We start from the raw sequence: 6,000 nt of genomic DNA, 5'->3' as shown, positions 1-6,000 counted from the left end.
GGAAACCCTTCTTGTTTAGGGCTGTCATAGTCAGTTGGCACAAAAGGCAATTAATGACTAATGCGATGTAGTGTCAATTAGATGTACATTCCTGACATCTTTTAACAGTTGTAGCTTTTTCCTTTTCTTTTTATTGCATCAGGCATATTGCCCTGATTTGCAAATTGTGGTAGTAGTACCAGACATTTTAAAAATTAAGGAAATTTTAACTACCCCACCAAAGAAAGGTGAGGCAATGTTTGTTTGTTTTTTTTTAACTTTTTGGGTTTATTTATTTATTTATTTATTATTTATATTTATGGCTGTGTTGGGTCTTCGTTTCTGTGCGAGGGCTTTCTCTAGTTGCGGCAAGTGGGGGCCACTCTTCATCGCGGTGCGCGGGCCTCTCATTATCGCGGCCTCTCTTGTTGCGGAGCACAGGCTCCAGACGCGCAGGCTCAGTAATTGTGGCTCATGGGCCTAGTTGCTCCACGGCATGTGGGATCTTCCCAGACCAGGGCCCGAACCCGTGTCCCCTGCATTGGCAGGCAGATTCTAAACCACTGCGCCACCAGGGAAGCCAATGCAATGTTTTTAAAATGTCAGTATTTAGGAAATTACTTAGGAAATTACAGCCTTTGCAATTACTTCAACTAATGATAAAACCTTCTAGATGTCAACATGAAAAGGTACAAGGTGAACAAAAATACTTAAAGACCACAGGTATAGAGATAAGAGCACACAGGCTTTGCTGTGAGGAGGCATAGGGGCTGTTTGTCAGTTGTGTGTCCTTGGGGAAGTTACTTTACCTCTGTTCAGTTTCCTCCTCTGTGTATGCAATCCTTGTAGGAGGATTAAGTGAAATAGGACACATAAAAGAGCGTGGAACAGGGTAGATAATAAAGAAATAGAACTTCCTTCCTCCTTACAACAATGCTTCAAGAAGGTATTGATTGATTCATTCAGCAGTTATTTTTAGCACCCACGTGTCTGTCACTATTCTAGGACCTGCAGATAGGGGCTGAATAAGGTAAACAAGGTCCCTAGAACATGGATAAGAGTGGGCTCTTGGAGCCAGATTGTCTGGATTTGAATCCACTCTTTACTAGCTGTATAATCATTGACAACTTATTTAATTTGTCTCAGTTTCATGACCTGCAAAACATGGATCATAACAGTACCTCAGAGGGTTGTTGTTTTGCATTGTAAAGGAGCTAGCAAAGGAGCTGTGTGTTTACCTGGCACACAGTAAACACTCAGTAAATTTTACCTATTAATGTGATTCTTCATGAAGCTTGAGGCTGATGTGGAGAGAAGGGGGGAGAGAATATTGGTCTGCATTTTATAGGTAAAGAAACTGAGGTTCAGAGAGGTTAAGTAAACTGCCTAAGTCAAATAGTAGGGTGAAGTCCTCTGTTGCATCAGACTTCAAAGCCTGCGTGCTCGACTATTTCTGTCTAACCGAGTGGACTCTTTCATGGCCTGTCTTCTCCCGGACATTCCCCTTTACAAATTCCATTGGTGGGGGCAGGAGTTTGAAAGATTTTTCAATGGGGATGTAGGAAAATCCAAGAACACAATTTGTAAGCCTCCAGAGCTCTTCATTATCAGGTCTGTCCACTGCAAAGTCTAGCTTCTGTCCCTTTGGATAAAAGAGAGCATCAAACGAGTCGTAAGGAAGGAACTCAGAATAAGTCTCAGGAAACATGCCATACATGGAGGTGGGGATTGCCTTAGGTTCGATACAATATCGACACTGGCCTTCTGTTTGTTTGTTTTAAATTTTGAAATGGTGCCATGTTACAGGCGCTTTCCTACATGATGAGCATATCAGGTCAAATACAGTAGTCTCTGCCTCTTCACAGCACGCAGAGTCCCACAGGTGAAACCAGAAACCCTTGCACAATGAGCTGTATCCTACGATAATGATATGAAAAGCCAGCTGTAGGACTCCTGAGAAGGAGCGAGCTCTAGGGCCAAGTGAAACTCCAGAGGAGGCAGCATGCAAACTGGACCTTGAGGCATAAGTAGGTGCGTCCTAGTTAGAGAAGGGGAAGTAGAATATTCTGGGATCTGAACAAAGATCTGAAGAGAGGGAAGGAGAGTTAGATGGAAGGGGCTGAGACACAATGTGCAGAAAGGAATTTGGTGGACAGGCAAGAGGATGCAGTGCCATGATGGCAGGGACTTTCCTTGTTCACTCTGATGCCTCAGGTGGTGCCTGACACATGGTTGGTACTCATTAATTACCTGTTGGCTAATTGAATGCTAAAACACGTACCTACTTCCGGTGATTCTGACTTGACTGATCAGGGAGAGGGCTGGGGCACTGGTATGTTTTAAAAACTCACCAGGTGTTTCTAATGTACTTCCAAGTTTAGTACTGAACTGAATGAATGACCTGAACCAGTGGAGCTGAGAAAATTTATCTTTCTAGTTTTCTGTGGGTCAGAAACCTTACTCCTTGAAAACGTTTTGGGTGAAGGTACAACGGTATTTTCCTGTTTTATACAAGGGGGAAATGTAAGCTGCCAAAGATTTGTTTAAAAAATAAGTCTGGCTGATACGGTAAAATATTCATGGTAGAATCTTGGTATACAGGTGGGTGTATAAAAAATTTCAATTTAGATGTTTTCAAATTTTTTCTTAATAAAATGTTGGAGAAAAATTAGCTTGAATCAGAGCTAAAACATGATAATTGAGTCTCAATGAGAAACTGACAGAAACCTGAATGTCATTTAGTCCAGTATCCTATGAGGAGGCAGAGAGGAACAGTAGAGGCCTCCCTGGTAGGAAACAGTGGTGCTGTGGTGGTGTGTTGGTCCGCTTGGTTGGAGCAGAAGCAGGGGTCTCTGCTAAATGAGCCCAGGTTGTTGATTCAGCTGGGTTCAAGTGACTTTAGGTAATTGGTGTGATGTTTCTGCCCCTTAGTTTCCTCATCTGTTAAGTGAGAGTCATATTAATAGCTTTCGTAAGTACCAAACTCACAGAGCTGCTATGAAGATCAAATGATGTAAATGGTATAAATCTAATAGTTTTCAAAGGTAGTTACAAGGACTTTCCAAGAAATCGGATGATACAGATACTGTTAAGGGAATTAGTTTCTGGATCTTGGTTTCCATAAGTAATTCTGCTAGAAAGGATTTCTCTGAGGAAGTGATGAGTACTGAGGTGTTAGGCCGGTTTTCCATTCCCAACTCCCCATGCATAATCATCTTTATCCCATTTGATAAAATAAAAAGACATAGTTGTCCCCATCTTATTATGGTAACTTGCACTGGGTGTAAAAACCTCCAGGCCTCCAAAGAGACTATTTAAAATACTAGGGTAGGCTAAGCCTCTTCTAATCCAGGCTGCCTGCACCCAAAGTCGGGCTTGTGTTTTTTCTTGACTTATGCCCACCCTGTGAAGAGGGAAATGTGGCCTCTGGGATGGACTATTTTGGCCCCTGTTAGATGTTTTGAATCTAGTTACACTGTAGAGTAGGGACATGATGGCATTTTTTATTTAACAGCCTCAACCTTTCTGTCCCCTGACTAATGTCAAAGAATCTATCACTTCTGGAAATTCCCTGGTGGTCCAGTGGTTAGGACTCCGCACTTCCACTGCAGGGGGCATGGGTTCGACCCCTGGTCAGGGGAACTAAGATCCTGCATGCCATGCGGCGTGGCCAAAAAAGAATCTATCACTTCTGACAGTCTTGTGACAACAAACAAATGGGGGTGGGGGAGGGGTGGGGAGTGCTGATCAAAAATTTAAAAACCTAACGGTACTTTATATACTTTATTTCATTCAGGAACAAATTTCTCAGCAAGATCCTCTCTCTCTTTGAATTCAGAAGTGAGATGGTTGTCATGAGGATGTGTCTTAATATATTTATTTGGATAGAAAAATGTAGTCAGATCTTTTTTGACAGAAAAACAATCTGATTTGGCTGGTTGGTTTGACAGTGAGGGCTGACTTTTCCAGTTAGGTGTTAGGCAGATATTTCCATGAGCTAAAAATACAGCACCAAGATTTTTGAATAAAATATATTTAAATCACACTATTTAAGAGAGAAAAATTCCTTGTCAAAATTTTTATTACCTAAGGTATTTTGAAATTAATGGTATTTTCATTTTCTAAACCTTTCTGAACATACCAGGTTAATCAAAATGCCTCTAGGTGGAAAAGTAACAAGTCCGATTTAATAATTGTTTGATAATTCTTGAGAAAGCCCTTTTGATAAACTTCCCAGAAATCCAGAAAGTCAATGGCTCTCCTGACTGGATAACAAATGCTTTTGCAAGTCAGGTATTTTCTAATTCTTTGCTTGCAACAGAATTGAGGGAAGAATCGAGTTTCAGCTAACAGATAAAATGCATTTTAATGATAGATCATTCTGCAGTTTTTGGAATATAACTTGGAAGGAGTTCAAAGAACTGAATGATATTGCTGCAACAAAACTCTATTCCCATCCTCTGATTTGCGTGGAAAAGTTTTCTTAACGCTTATGTCTATAAAACGGAAAATAGAGTGGAATTAATGCTGAACATTATCTCAGCCTGGCAGTAACATTTATATGAGGTAATTTTTTTAAGTATAATTTATCTTAGTAAGAGAGGCATTTATAATAAAATATTAATTTTATTAGTATGGCAGAGCTGCTGTCCCTCACCCATATCCCCTTAACCCTCCCATGAGATCACCGGCAGACAATTCCTATCATGCAGATGGCTTGCTGTGTTTTTCTGCTTGAGGGCCGCCTCAGGAGCAACCTTCTACCAATGAAAACAAGCTGGTGGACTAATATCCCAGGACAGTTCTGAGCTGTGTTCTACACAGTCATTCAAAAAGTCCCTGTGAGGATGAGCTCCAGTTGCCTCTCGAGGTGATCCGCTAATTCATGTGTACTATATCGGGCTTTTTTCTCTTTTCCTTTTTCGCTTCTCTCCCTTACCATGCTTTCCAGGATCACCTCTCAAAAAAAAGACTTACGCCCAATTCCTTTACTCAGGATCTGGGAGAATCCCAAGTTAAGAAAGTCAGATTCTAAGGATACAACAGTGAGCTTTCAATATATGTATTTCATTATATGTATTATATTGCATGAAAATAGTATTGTAAGCTATACAAGGACAGAGATTTTTGTCTGTTTTATTCATTGATATATCACAAACGTCTAGAACAGTGCTTGAATCATAGCATTTAATGAGAAGTAGTAATAGCTAATATTTATTGTGTGCTTAGTATGTGCTTGATATATGATTTTTTCAGAAAGCATTTAATCATCAAAAAAAATCTTATGATATAGCTATTATTATTATTCCCCTTTTGGATATAAAGGAATTAAGGTTGAACAATGGATCCATAGCACCCATCTTGTAAATTGTGGATCCTGGTTTCTAATTAAGGTCCCTTTGATACTGGACCCCATTCTTTTCCAATTTTTTGTTTTTGCTTTGTTTTGTTGTTGTTGTTGTTATATGTCCGACTCCTCCATTGGTCTTAAATTTTATGAAAGGTAGGGTCCCTATTCAACTCTATATCCCCAACACCTAGCCTAGAAGCTGGAATAAAGTAGGAACTCAGTAATGTTTGTTGAATGAATAAAATGAATAGTGGCTTATTTATACATATCTATGTTGAGGAAGAAAGGAAAAGGATGTATTCTGGATCCAATTGGAGAAAAGCCTTGAATATAACCTGAGATATGGTCTACTTTAAGACAAGGCATTTTTAGGATGCTGCCATTTAAAACTCCCCTGAGATTTTTTTTTTTCCCTTGACTGCACCCCATGGCATGGGGAACTTTCCCAACCAAGGATGGAACCCACATCTCCTGCAGTGGAAGCTCGGAGTCTTAACCACTGGACCACCAGGGAAGTCCTCTCCTGAGATTTTTGATTCCACCACCAATTCAACCTGGACTCTATTTTGGCTAGTGTTTGGAACTGACTTCCTTGTTGAATTTTCCTTCATCTAAGAATTTAACCCATATCTCTTTTTTTCATTTAGGGGTTTCCTCACAGAGGTATTTAA

This window comes from Eubalaena glacialis, chromosome 3 (genome assembly GCF_028564815.1).
Source record: "Eubalaena glacialis isolate mEubGla1 chromosome 3, mEubGla1.1.hap2.+ XY, whole genome shotgun sequence".
Taxonomy (NCBI): domain Eukaryota; kingdom Metazoa; phylum Chordata; class Mammalia; order Artiodactyla; family Balaenidae; genus Eubalaena; species Eubalaena glacialis.
The sequence above is the reverse complement of the archived record's forward strand: the minus strand, read 5'-3'. Positions refer to the sequence as shown.